The sequence below is a fragment of the Aphelocoma coerulescens genome, chromosome 2 (assembly GCF_041296385.1).
Source record: "Aphelocoma coerulescens isolate FSJ_1873_10779 chromosome 2, UR_Acoe_1.0, whole genome shotgun sequence".
Lineage (NCBI taxonomy): Eukaryota > Metazoa > Chordata > Aves > Passeriformes > Corvidae > Aphelocoma > Aphelocoma coerulescens.
Genome location: NC_091015.1, coordinates 130,344,113 through 130,358,094, shown reverse-complemented (window position 1 = coordinate 130,358,094; position 13,982 = coordinate 130,344,113).

The following is a 13,982-nucleotide window of genomic DNA, read 5'->3' as shown; positions in this document are numbered from 1 at the left end:
CGTGTTTGTAAGCGATGCACTCGAATTCCTGATACAAACCGAAACAAACTCATTCCTTAAGTAAATTAGACAAATCCCACCCAAAAGTGATTACCAGTAGCGCGCTTAGCGGTCCTCCCCTCACTGCTCTGGAAACTAAATAAGCGTCTTAAAAGAATAAAGAGATTAAAACGTAAACCCAGTGCAAAGATACTCGGCATTACAGGAATTTTCAGCGAGTCATTTGACGAGATAACTTTTTACCATCATTGTTTGTGGCAGGTTGGAGAAGGAAAAACAAAGTCATGTGCTCCTGAGCAGGGACACCCTCCCCCTCCAGCTCCTGCTGCTCCTTTTAGGGGGCTGTTTGCTGCGCCCACACTCGTATCTCTTCCGTGGGAAAGAGAGAAGGCGTCCTGTCCTCACAGGATCTCACACGGCTTTTCTTCTACGCTCTTTTAGCATGCGGTTAGTAAGCTGGGAGCCAGATCCAGACAACGTGAATGTCAAAAGCTTCTTTCGCTTCTTGGGTTGTTGGCTCCCTCAGTCCAGGTGTCCATGTTGATTCCGCAGCCAGGAGGGCCACTACAGCTGCAAAAATATTTCAGGCTTCTCCAGAGGAAGTATGACACTCTTCCACATTTTGTCATTCATGTTTGGCTTACTCAGTCCCTCTTGGGTTTAGGGGAAAACACCTTTTGGGAGAAGGGAAGGTTTGCAGTTCGAGAGGCATCACCATCTCCCATGCAGCTGGGCCCACGCAATCACCCAGAAAGGGGCCAGCAGCCGGCGTGGTGTTGCTGTGCCAGGCTTTCAGCTGAAAAACGTGGTGAAAAGCTGATAGCACGTGATGGTGCAGTAGAATATACTCCCTGTTCTTCATCAAGGTCTTCCATGAAGTTAAAAATAGCAAGTGGAAATAGTATTTTTAAAAAAAAACATTTTGAAGCAGCACATGCCCCAAGCATATCTTCACTAAATTTGCCTAGTTTACCATCATTCTATTTTTAATTTGCATTTCTTTACTTTTTGAAAAGAAAAATAAGAAAAATAACGAACTTACACAGAGGTATTCTCCCCAGTGACTAAATGTAATCAGTTTCATGCTTGCCATATGTTGACAGACCAGAGAGAAAACAGCCTAGAAACACTTACCCCAAGTCTGTTTTTCTGCGTGTATCAGTTAAGTGCACCCCTAATCCGACAGCCAAGCACCCTGGTGTAGCGTAAGCCTGCCTGGAACTCCCCTTGCTTTCAAAGATTTAAGTTCTCCAAGATTTAGGGGCGCGAGAAACTCATTCTGAGACCAACTGCCAGCAGCCTCAGTGCTCCCTCTAGAACTTGTTTCAGTTTCTTGTTGAGCAGAAATCAGATCGCAAAGCTGCAGAGCATGAAAAGTGTTCAAAGCATATCGTGGTGACAGGGTGAGACAACCAAAGAAATGCTGCACTTCTTTAAAAAAAGAAGTATATTAGCAGGGCAGAAGCAGTGAGGGGGAACGTGGATAGGTACTTAGTTAAATGTTTGTTCCATGGGAAAAAAATGTCCCAGTCTCTACTGTATGTATCTTGTAGAAGGCACAGAACCAGCTCCTCAGGTCCCATAAATCATTCTCAGGCCTATGGAATCAGCTGGCTTACTACTCAGGTCATAAAAATGTGCAGGGAGTCTCCCAATGCTTTCCAACATTAGAAGAAACAGAATCTGCAAATAGCATTTTCACAGAAGGGGGAGAATTACAGCCACTCTCTAACTCCTCAACAACAGGAAATGGAGAGTAAGGAAAAGTGCTGCAGTGGTTTCACCACTCCAAGGTGGGACACCATCAAGGTGTGGCACAAGTTCACACACATGCACATTTGATGGTAGTACCAGACACGGACAAAATACATCATTGTGCAGCTGCTACGGAGGAAAGATTTTTGAAACTTTAACTTGTGCTTCAGCCAGTCCTCAAAGAGAAAGCTCCTCAAACTCCACAGGTTACCAACAAGGCAGCTTCACATGAGAGTGAGGAAACAGCAACACGGCATCTTCATTATTAACCTTATTGGTAACAGCTTATTAAAATACCCAAGAGATGACAGGGATGAAAATTCACTTGTAGCCAGCCACCCAACCCTTTGTGTGCTGTTGGGAAGCAGTAATCCATCTGATGTAGGCAGCCATTTGGCTCACAGATTAGAAAGAATTTGCATTAATGGCTGAGAATTTCAACAGCAGTTGCAGAGCAAGGGTATGTGTACCAACAAAACCCCAACGAATTGCTACACTTTACCTGACCAGGTAAACTCTCAAGGTGGGGATGGTTTGTACCAAGCTGAGCAAGTTGCTGTGTATGACAGGCACAGCTGTGCAGAGATAAGTTAATGTACTCCATAAGAAGTACAGCACTGAGATTACCGGACGGCATTTAAACCTGTTTTAAAATATCAGAATTACAAAATGTAAATGATTTAGCATCACATGAAAATACAAAGGCAGGTTACTTATTCAGTATACTTTGAAGAACCAGCATCTGTTTTAACAGCCAGGTACAGCGGAATGTGATCTTAAGATCTAGACATTGTCACTTCCACAGGCGGCAGATGACACCTCACAAGTTGTGAGTCCCCAGACAAGCTGTGCACAGGGAGGCCTTCAGGCTACAAGGGCCAACCAGACTGTGCCTCATTTCTGACAACCCAGTCCAGGTATTGAGCTTGTTTGAGAGAGCTCAGAGCAGCCCACCCCACTGGGGAACAGCTCTGTTAAGCACATCTGGTTCCTCACCTGCTCAGCACTGTGACGGTCCAAACCATGCATCAGTTCCGACAGAAAGTACTTGTGCTGCTGCCATGCTCTCCAGGTGGCTTCTTCTAAAAAGTTTTTTTGCTTTGGTGAAGAAAGTTGAAGCTCCCGAGGAAATTCTGTACAGATGTACCCAAAACTCAACACCTTCTCCTCTCACAGGCTTGTTTTTACTTTTATTCATGCAAGGAGAGATGTGAAACTGTATAGTGAGCCCAAGCTTGTGCTTGGAGTAACTGCCTTCTGAGCACTTCAGACTCAGCATTCAGGATGCCATTTCAGAGCCTCAGACCAGCAGAGGCATCACGTTTTGTCCCATGGTTGCTGGGAATTGGCTCCAAAACCACGCGACCATGACACACACTCACATTTTATTAATCTCTGAACACTGTTTCAGTCAAATGAAGTGAAAAAGTCAAATGGTTTCTTTTTCTTTCACAAGTGAAAGTTTTACTCAAGGTTTCTCAAAATTTACACAGCAATGGAGACTGAGAGTGTGTAGTGGCCAACAGGGCACAGATGATAACAATATGCCATAAGCTTTTTTCAGAAGGAATCGCTCACCAACCCACAGTATGCTGAAATACCAAGAGCACGTGGATTTTGGTAAGTACCAGGAAGCAGCAGACTCGTATCAGAAAGAACAGCTTTAACAACTTCAGCTGAAGAGCTAAAAGTGCTGGAAATACAAGTGCTACAAGGAGCCACCCTGTGGCACCAGCAAGCTAAGGGAACAGAGGGCAAGCCAGGGTAGACACTTGTGTGGGTTGGTTGGTTTCTTTTTTTTTTGGAAACTCAAGCCAGCCAGAGTGACAAAAGCTGGAACTGGCCCAAACAGCCACTTCTGTGGCAGGGAACTCCTTAACTGAGGAACTGAACCAGAAAAGCAGAGGGGCAGCAAGCTCCAGCAGCTCTTGTCCACATGCCACTTACCTGCCAGGCCTCACAGGGACAAAGCTCTCTGAGGGACATCAGCATTCCCTGATGCCTCGTCCTCGGGAATCCAGCAACAAGAGGAAAATACTACTCCCAAAATTTATTCCTTTATGTGGAGGTGTTCTGGTCCAGCAGTATCTCTCACATAACAACATGTAGCTCTCTCAAGGCTAACTTAAGGGTGTAACCAAAGATTTTTAGGGGGGAATAGGTGAAAATGCCATCTAACACAGCACACCGTGACTCGTCACCATGGGTGCACACACAGTTGTGGGCAGCTGTCCCCAGCCTGCCTGCACTGTCCCACTCAGTCCATTCAAAATGCTGCCCAGGTACTGCCACTTACCTCTGATAATCTGGACAGCTGGAAGGCAGCACACACCCAAGTGCCAGTGGCACAGAGGTGACAAACAACTCACTGTCCCTCCCAAATAAACTCGCCACTTAGTTTGCTGGCATATGAGGCAGAATTGCTTTGCTTTCCATTTAAATTCTGATTTAACAGGCCAGTGCCTGACTGCTCACCTCAGGCTCCTGGTTCCCACTACTACTGGAGACAAGACCAGGCTACCTCTTTAATCAGTAGAGTTCTTATAGAAATGGAGCAATGCTGCAGAACTGACCTACTCTGCATCATCCCTGCTTGTGAGGATGTTTGCTCTTGGACCGTGACATGAGCTGACAGCTTCACGGTCGGTTTTGTTTTCACCGTGCACGAGCAGCATTAAGGACTCCCATTTCCATCTTTGACGGCTCAGCAGAACGTGCCTCTTCTTATATGGAGAGACACAGCTATCGTGGCACTGGCAATTTCTGACCTTTGTCCTTAATAAATGGAAGGCATCATATCTAAGAATGAAGTCACACCCCTGCTGAAAGTATCAGCTGACATAAATATACGGCAACTCATCTGCTTAGCAACATGGGCTGCCACCAACATCACTTCCTTCTAAAATACAAAGTTCGGTGCACGGGCTCCACCCTGACTCAGAGCCGCCTGTAAAATTGGATCTGACTCGCTGAGAGGTCACGTCTCCTCACTGTGAACAGGACTTTCCACAGCAGCAATATTTCACTGGAACTTCCCAACACACAGGCAGGGAGGGAGGAAGGGAGGGAGGGAGGAAACGCCACTGCAGTCACAGAGTTCACCTGCCGAGGAGGCAAGGCACTGACTTTCACATTTCCATTTGGCTGTCCTTCCAGACAGATTTTTCAGAGCAGGTACTGAATAACTTGCTCCTTCTGTGGACTGGGAAGCAAGAGTTATTTCCTGGATTTGCACATGCCAGGAGCACCTAGGTGTGACATTCTCAGATACAGTCAGATATTACTATGGATGTTGTCACTGCTTGTTTTGAAATGGGAAGCAATGTCAAACCCATGGCCAAACACACATTTATAATATCCTTGAAAAATACTTAAAAATTATCCTTGAAAAATACTTGAAAACTATTTTTCCTACTTATGATCACTGAGAAAAAGATGCATTTAAAATTTTTCAGCTTTATAACTTTTTTTATAACTTTGTTTCTATAACTGTGTATCTGTTTTTCTAAATGCTTCATAAAATTGCAAGTCTACAATAATTTAAAAAATCCATTTACTTATATAGTTAAGTGTGGTTTCTCTCTGATTCTTCTTCTATTCTGAAAGAGGATCACCTAATAGGATGATACCGTTTCTCATTAAACTCAGGTCCACTCCCCTCCCCACTTGGTAAACTTGTAGGAAGGGGGCTGAGAGGGATCTGAAGAGACCATCTGGTCCCCCCTGGCCGCACAAAGATAGGATAAAGTAGCCCCAGACAATCCCCAACAGATGTTCGTCTAACCTGTTCTTAGAAACCCTCCGCAAAGCAGAGACCTGAACTTCCTAAGCAGCTTGTTCTGGTATTTCACCGGCATTCAAAAACAGTTGATCAAACCCCTTCTAACCTTTTACACACTGGAAAATTTATCTGATTCGATCTAAAAATTATTTTTAAGGTTCAATATCCTTCCTTCCTTCCTTCACCATTTCCTTTTGTATTCTATATCTCTTTCTCTCCCTGTCCTGTACTAACAGGGAGCCGTTGGGGCCTTTACTGGCACTCGGTGGAGTCACCTTTACATCGTTCTCGATGACTTACATATGCCACCTATTGATAAATCCTAAGAGAGCATTTCGCAGGAGCACTGCCTTGTTCACTGCTATTTTGCTAGTGATGCTCTACAAACTCTCTATACCCATCTTCCCTGACTTCTCCATGAAACTGATGATTTCTTTTTTCTTTTGCATATATGAAGTTCATTTTGATTTCTGTACTGATCATCTACAGTGGTCACTGTTCTTCCAGCTTGGTGCAATTGAGACATTTCATAAACATGGTCTGCATGACACCAGTCCAGATTATTCTTTGTTTTTTCTTACACTGGCTTTATCACGGTACTATCCTGTTGCCTTACAGTGGAGTAATTTGTGACATCTCTTCTGTCTCTTTCTCTTCTGTCTCTTGTCCTTTCTCCAGAAGGGTGTGCATGGAAAATTTGGTTTCAGAAGGATATAGGGACATAAACAAAATCACTGTATGTTTATATAGCGAAAGAATATAAAAAATTGTTCTTTCCACTATTTCAGACCCAGCTCTGAGAGATCAGCCTCATACATGGTGAAGTTGAGAAAACAGTCTCACACATAGATAAGTTTAAAGCTTATGGAAAAGTTTGTCTGTTACAGAGTAGTGAAGGTGCCAGCTGTGGTCTTCATTTCACTGGCACAAAACACTTTAAGGGCCAAAAATCTAAATATTAATCAATACTTTGTTATGGAAACAGCACAATTCAGAAGAAAAGGGGAATGCACTCACACTTATTGATTATTAACTATTGTAGGTACTAGGACGTTTAAAAAGTCTGAGAGAGATTCAGCAAATGTGTAAGGACTTAAACTGACTCTTACAATCTTGACAGTTCCTCACAGTCCAGCCTAACATGTATCCATGAAAAGAAACAACTGACTGGCTAGGAGGAGTTTGATCATAGAACCAATGAATAGTTTGGGTTGGAAGGGACCTCTAAGAGCTATCTAGTCCAACCACCCTGCAATGAGCAGGGACATCTTCAACTCGATCAGGTTGCTGAGAGCCCCAGCCAACCTGACCTTGAATGATTCCAGGGATGGGGCATCGACACCTCTCTGGGCAACCTGTGCCAGTACTTCAACACCTTCACTGTAAAAAAAACTTCTAATCATCTAAGTATTTAATAGACTACACCATTAATTGTACCTTAAAACAAAATATACTCTGGCAATACCAACTCACAGATAAAGGAACACCTCACAGGAGATGTGTAAGATCTGATTCCATGAGGTGCTGCATACTCGTCACTCATGCTGACATGATTTGAAAGCAGAGGTGTTCTCTGATGTGCCAAACATGAAGAAATAAATCTGGAGCCACAGGTCAGTGTTAAAAGCACCACCACCACCACCACCAGATAACACCTCAGTTTGTATCCCACCATTCTGCATGTTTTCTGTCTTGCTTAAATATCTAAAATTTTTCTTCTCCTTAAAGAGGAGCACCTTGGCTCTGCAGCACTGAGGGAACTCCCCTGAAAGCTTGCCAGAAACTCACCTCTCCTGTGCACAAGTTTGTTTATACTTTGGGTATGACAAACAACTTACACAATCATTTTATTTGCTGGTACACTCTGGGCAGATGAACAGAACCTGCTGGTTTCAGGTAACGCAGGAAGACCTTGTGTCTTCATCCAGTGGTGGCCGAGAAGGGAGGGGATGTGAGGCACATCTGTAAGGCCACAGGTCACACTCCACGGGCTGCCCACCTCAGCAGCGCTGCACGGAACAGCACAGCTCAGCAGCAATGGACCAATTGTTTTCTCCCTCAAAAAACACAAGCCAGAACATGCTGACTTTTTTGCACTGAGCGCACAGATTGTATCACGGCTTCCATGGCAGCAGGTTTTTACCTGGAGCTTGTCTATAACTTAACAGAAAAGCTGTAAAGTAGTTGCTAAAAGATAAAGACAACAGATGCAGTGCTGGCACTAACATTAGTCTTTGGTGTAGCAGGTTACTAACATGACTTTTGAGTCAGAACACTGCACATACTCTCAGGCTTTTTTATTTAATAAGTAACATACCACACACCATGTCCACCTTGCAATCTGTTGGGAAATAAGAAATGTTGACATGGTAGCTAAAAAATCCCAAATGTGATGGCAGTCATATTGATGCCAACTTCTTAGAAACCAGGTTTCATGATGCATAAAAGCTGCTCGCTTTCTTCAGAGGTAGGCTTAGCTTTTTGAGTTATATTTGCTGTTGTACAACCACCAGAAGTTGACACAGTACATTTTATACAACAAAACTCCCCAGAACATTAACAAATCAACATAAGTGAAGGCAGACACTCTAATATCTTGGTCAAGGGAGTACAACTCTCTTAGTTTTGTACCTTAGTCTGAACAGCAGGCAGTTCTCAGGGCTTGGATGAAAGGGAATTGCAGCAGGATAAAGGGAGGAGCAGGAAAAGGCCCACTTCCACCTGGAGTTGCTTTTTATAAGCCTCCCTGCTACTAAACAGGCAATCCCAGTGCTTACAAGGATTGCCCCATGGGAACCTTGCTGACAAAGGCCCAAATACACAGTTTATTCTTCATCCTGAAAAAAAACCAAAAGGAGAGCCTTCAGAGAAATAAGGAGAGGGATCATCAGTTCAATAAGCTGGAAAGACCTTTTTTTGTCACTACTCTCCACAGAGATTTAAGGCTAGCAAGACACAGATTCCCAAATAGAAGGAGCAATGGCAGTTATTGTAATAAAAGGATCAGTGTACCCAGGCCTTGGACTCTTTCAAGCAGAAAATATTGTTAGAAGTTCTCCAGCGCCAAAGACAGCAGCACAGAGAACACTCTGCTGTCCTGGGTCTTCCATGTGTGTTTATACAAAGGCACGACGGTATTGTAAGGGTTATCATCAAAGCCAGTAAGTCCTTCAGCCCTCCTACCAATCCCTAGAAACAATCTTCTGAAAAAGAGAGATACCACCACACACACGCACACACAACTGAAAAAAAGTTACAGGCAATACATGTTTTTAAACCCTCCCTGTTCCTCCCCCTAGTTTAAATGCTGTAAAATCCCAGTAGCTTAAACTGCTTTAAGAATTTTAAACCTATCATTCGCTACAAATCATAACTTTTACTACACATTTTTCACCTCCTTTAAAAATGAAAACCCAGATCCAGCTTTCAGCAGAAGTGAGACTATTGCTTCACCATGATTAGATATAAGCAAGGGAAAGCAAACAAGGCAGCGCTGGGGCCTAACGCTGTCAAGCATCCGTTCCATATGCAGCGCTTTACTGGGCACTTCTCAGCTCCAGCACACATGGTAGTTTTTGCAAGATCGTGGCCTTGTTTTAGTATAACACAATCAAGATAATTTTTACAAGGTCAGAAAGTTGGAATAAGAGGAAACAAAATCCAGGCCAGTTGTGTCTGGAATCAATTAGGCTTATGTGCTTTTCAGATGCTGCTTGTCTTTCTATTAAATAGTATTTCAACGTATACTTTCTATTAGTATGTACCTACAGGCAGGCACTGCATACAATATGTTTCTCCATTTATTTAAACCCACCTAAACTAGGGATGTTGGGAGGTCAAAAAAGAAGAGGTGTTCATCTGTGAGTGCTGAAATGGTTTCTCTTGGCGTTTACAGTTTAGTTATCTGCCTCCTCACTGACAAACTGCTCAGGAAGGGCCAAAAGTCTAGGCATATCTGTGGTGTACTCTACCTGTCCAAAAAGCAAATTAAAACTGAAGCATTCAATCAGGTAAATACCAGCTATGTTCACTGTCAACTTTTAAGCATTTTGTTGAGTTTTAAGATTTAGAGAGAAAAAAAACAACAACATTGTTTTGCCTTTGCATGACAAAACTTTGCTGTTTAAGCATCACCTTTAGTACTGAATCATCCACAGAAGACTTTAGTTAAAGAAAAGTTGACTTTATAAGGAATTTCCATTTTCTCTACATGAAGCCAGTCTAACTTATACTAAAATGAAAGCCAGTGTCAGTACAGAAGTAATGCACAGGGGCACATAATCCAAAGAGATTCGTGCTGATGCCTTTTCCTGGTCTTAAAATCAAGAGTCACACACATGATGCCTTCATGGCATCAGTGCTGCATTCGCAAGTAAAACAGGTGACAGTAAAAGTACTGATTTGTTGCTCATGTTGTGAAAAAAATTTACTGGCATAATTGTCTAACCACTTAAAGATCAAAATATTTATCTTCATTGCCTCTTTTCTCACCTTCATGTTGCTAAGTATGAAAATAAAGTAAAAGAATTTGTTCTTCCACCACTTCAGTAAGTTCTTAACATAAAAGTTAAAATTATTTTGGATAGCACTATAAATAATAATAATATGCAGTGAAAGAAGTCAAACCCACCAGTTTTCCTATTATTTTTCTAAGCAGAACAGCTTTGTGCTGTATTTACAGTTATTAGCCGGCCTCAGAGCCGGCTAGGTACCACACGGGTCAGGAACGCTGCAGCTGGAGCTGGATCAGAGGAGAAACTCGGGGACGGGCTCCAGGCAGATTCTGTAGGGTCAGGGAGGGGCGACAGGCCGGGCTGCCCTTGGAGTGACCACAAAAACCCATTCCCTGGTGGCAGGGAATGATTTTCCTGATGCAGTCACCCCTCCCACGCCTCCGTGCAGTCCCACAATGGTGCGGCTCCACACGCGGGCGGCAAGGGGAGGACGCGGCCGCTTGCAAGGGCGTAGGTCGAGCAGGCAAACGCATCCTGGAGGGAAGCCCCGGCTGGGCTGGAGAAGCGGCCTGGCTTCCGCACGGCCATTGTTCTTCCCGGGAACGGGACCCCGCGCATCCCGCGTCCCGGTCCGCGGGGCGGGGCGGGCTCCCCGCGCCTGTGCGCGCTCCCGCTCCGGGAGGGCTTCGCTCCTTTGAAAGGTCTCGCTGCTTCGCGGCTCTGATCCCCGGGCCACAGCGGGGCAGGAGCACCGTGCCCCTTCCCTCCCGAGGGGCTCCGCTCACAGAGCCTCGCACCCCCTCCCGCCGCCGTTCCGTCGGGAGCCCCGGGACACCACCTCGGGATCCCGGCCGGGATGGGGAGGGGGCCCGAGGCGCGCCCCCCTCGCGGGGCCGCCGGGAAGAGCGAGTAGCTGGTGCCGGGAGCCTCCTGGGGTGGCGGGACCGACCCCGCCACCTCCGCCCGCTACCTGCGCCCCCTCCCCCAGCGGGTCGGAGGTTGCCGTGGCGACGGATTAACACCATCCCCCGGGACGGGGCTCCGCGGGAGCCACCGGCACGGCGCGGTCCTCACCCGCCTCCCATGGGAAACCCCATCCCGCCCCCTCCCGCGGCGACAGCGCGGCCGCCCCCGCGCAGCGACGTCAACCCGGACGGGCTTTCCTACCCCGGCGGCGCCCGCCCGCCGCCATCGGTCACCGCCATCGGTCACCGCCATCGGTCACCGCCCGGGCACCCGCACCGGAGCCGTGTGCTGACCCCGTCGGGGTCGCGCTCCATGGGGGCCGCCGTGTGCGGTGCCCGCCGCCACCTCCGCGCCCCCCGTGCAGGCAAAGCTGCACCCGTTTAAGCTAAGCCCCCTGTAGACGTATTTATTTCGGTTTAATAGGTGTTTATGGTATGTTAGCCCGGACCTGTTCCTAATCAATCCGAGCTTAATCAAAATAACGCAGATTTATACCGGCCCCGGTGCCAACCGAGCAGGTGCTAGCTCGCACCTGCGGCTAAGCCGGCCGTGGGGTGCCCGGGGCAGCTGGTCGGGCCGCTTGGCCGGCGGGAGGGCGATGGCCCCGCCCGGACAAGCGCTGCTTTTCCCTCCCTCCCCTCACGGCCGGACCGGGCGCTGCCGCGATGGCCAGAGCCACAGCACGCGAAGCTCAACAGCCGGCCCCGGCAGGATGGAGAAAGAGGAAGTTACGGGACAGGGATGTCGGGGTAGGCTTCCTTCATTTTCTGTCCTGGCTCACGCTAGGAGCACATGGTCGTGGTAACAAGCCGCAGCACTGGGAGAATTACCTCATGGAATTGCAAGCACTTTCCAAGTAAAGGTGGAGTCTGGAGCAAGCAGGCGATCCAGCTGATAGTGGTTGATAAGCCTAGGGAGTATCGCATTGCTGCTTTGCTTACCTCAGAGACGCCTCAGTCCTTGTGGAGCAGGAAGAGGAGACTCCAACACATTGGCTCTCAGCGCGCGATAATGAGCCGTCTTCTCCTTCCTGCAGCAAGCAAGCCGATGTCTTGGCTCACAAAGCAGCAGTTTCAGTAGAGGCTTTTCCTCGAATGGATCCTCTTTTCGATTGGTTGAGCAACAACCCCACAACTTTAGAATTTCAGAGTTCATTGAAGGAAAGCTGCTTTTCCTCTTGCATAGCAATTGAATTAAACTGGAAAGCCAGGACAGAATGAACTTACACACACACCTTCAAAATAAAGCCGAAACCAAACAAAACCCCACCATTCAGATGGTGCTTGGCCAAAAATATGACTAATAGGCAAGTGCATTTTTCTTCTGTGATCATACTGAAGATTTCTACTACTGGTGGATGATCCAGAAGCCGGGATTTAGCAGTTAAATAGGTGGGTCTGTGACCAACTATGTCTCTTAAGTTTACACAGTGGCATTGTTACAAGCAATCATCACTTCACCTGAAGTAGATATAAGTGTTTTGTTTTACCAGTGATAGTTAATACAGGTCTTCCAGAAGAAAAGGGAACTGTAAATATGCTGATCTTTTTCTTGAATCGTTACCCTTAAAAAGACACCCAAACTCCAAGGAAGAAAGAAAAAGGTGGGAGAAGTAACAAAAAGGAAGAGAAGTACACCGGAAGGAAAATAGAACTGGACTTGGAGAGGAATCCACAGAAAAGCCAAAGCACTTAATTTATGATGCACAGTGGTCAGTCCTGCACATAAGGACACCTTTTTCTCTGGAATTAAGTGGCTTTTTAGAAAAACTTCCCAGACAGGATCACAAGATTGCGCAGGAGTTCACAAACTTAATTTCTGCTTCACAGCAGTAACTACAGGAGATGCCACAAGCACTTTTGTTTCTGTGCAGAAATGTTTTACTTCTGAGATGAAAGTTGAACACTGGGCAAGGAGGAGCAGCAGAGCCCATCGGCTGGATTTTTGTGCACCACTGATAGCTGACAGACCTTCATCGGTGACCAGTTAGTTTAGGTCAGTCAGACACTTTTGCTTAGAAGTGGCTGGATTGACTCTCAGGGGCACCAGACACAGGAATTCTTTCGTGTTCTGATATTCTCCATCTTAAGTACTTTAGACATGACACTAACCAGCAACCCAAGGTCCAGTCATCCTCATAAATTAAAATGGGATAAAAAAACCCCATAAGGACAATCTGTTTCTAACTACATTCAAAACAAAGCTTTGCTGCACACAACAATCACAGACAGGCGTTGTACATTGATTCAGGGGATTTTTTTTGAGCCAACAGCTGACAAGTAGATTTGCCCCATCTCCTCTGCTGCTGTCTCTGTAACCCATCCCTCCCCCTAAAAACCATTCACACGTGTCCTATAAATTCTGAACATTGCCTCAGCTCCGGTCTTAGTGCTGTCAAATGTGCACCTGGCAACAAGGTACAAATTTAGAAGTTCCTTTGTCACAGCTAGTCCAGTGTTACAGTCCTCGTGTAGCAACACCTGCCCACGTGTGGGTGCCAGTGCTCAGGTGCTGGGCAATGCCTCTTACACTGACAGCCTCTTCCTGCCTCATCTTCAGAGACAGCAAGCAACCCCATGGATTTCTGTCTTCCCAAGTATCCTTGCAATTTAACTGTTTTTTAAGTCACATTCTTTCCGACATTTCCTGCGTCTGAAAATGTTTTCCCATGCCATAATCAGAACATGCAATGTTTACTTGACTGCTTTAACCCAGAAACGGTTAAACTGACACTTGTTAGCACAGTACCTTGGTCTCTTTTGAACTGTCCTCACACTTTAGGGTTTTCCTGCCTCCCAGTATTTTATGTCTAAATCTAGGAAAAGTAATAGAACTGGGCTTCACTTAAGAAAGGCTAATTAGATCCTGCTGTAATTTACAGCAAATGTACCATCAACAAGAGTCTGCCCAATATAAACATTTATATCTCTGACTCTTTAACAAAGGAATTTTAAAAATCATAACTATGCTGGGGTGGGGGGGGGGGAACTCCAACAAACATACTGATGCATCAATTCATCTACATT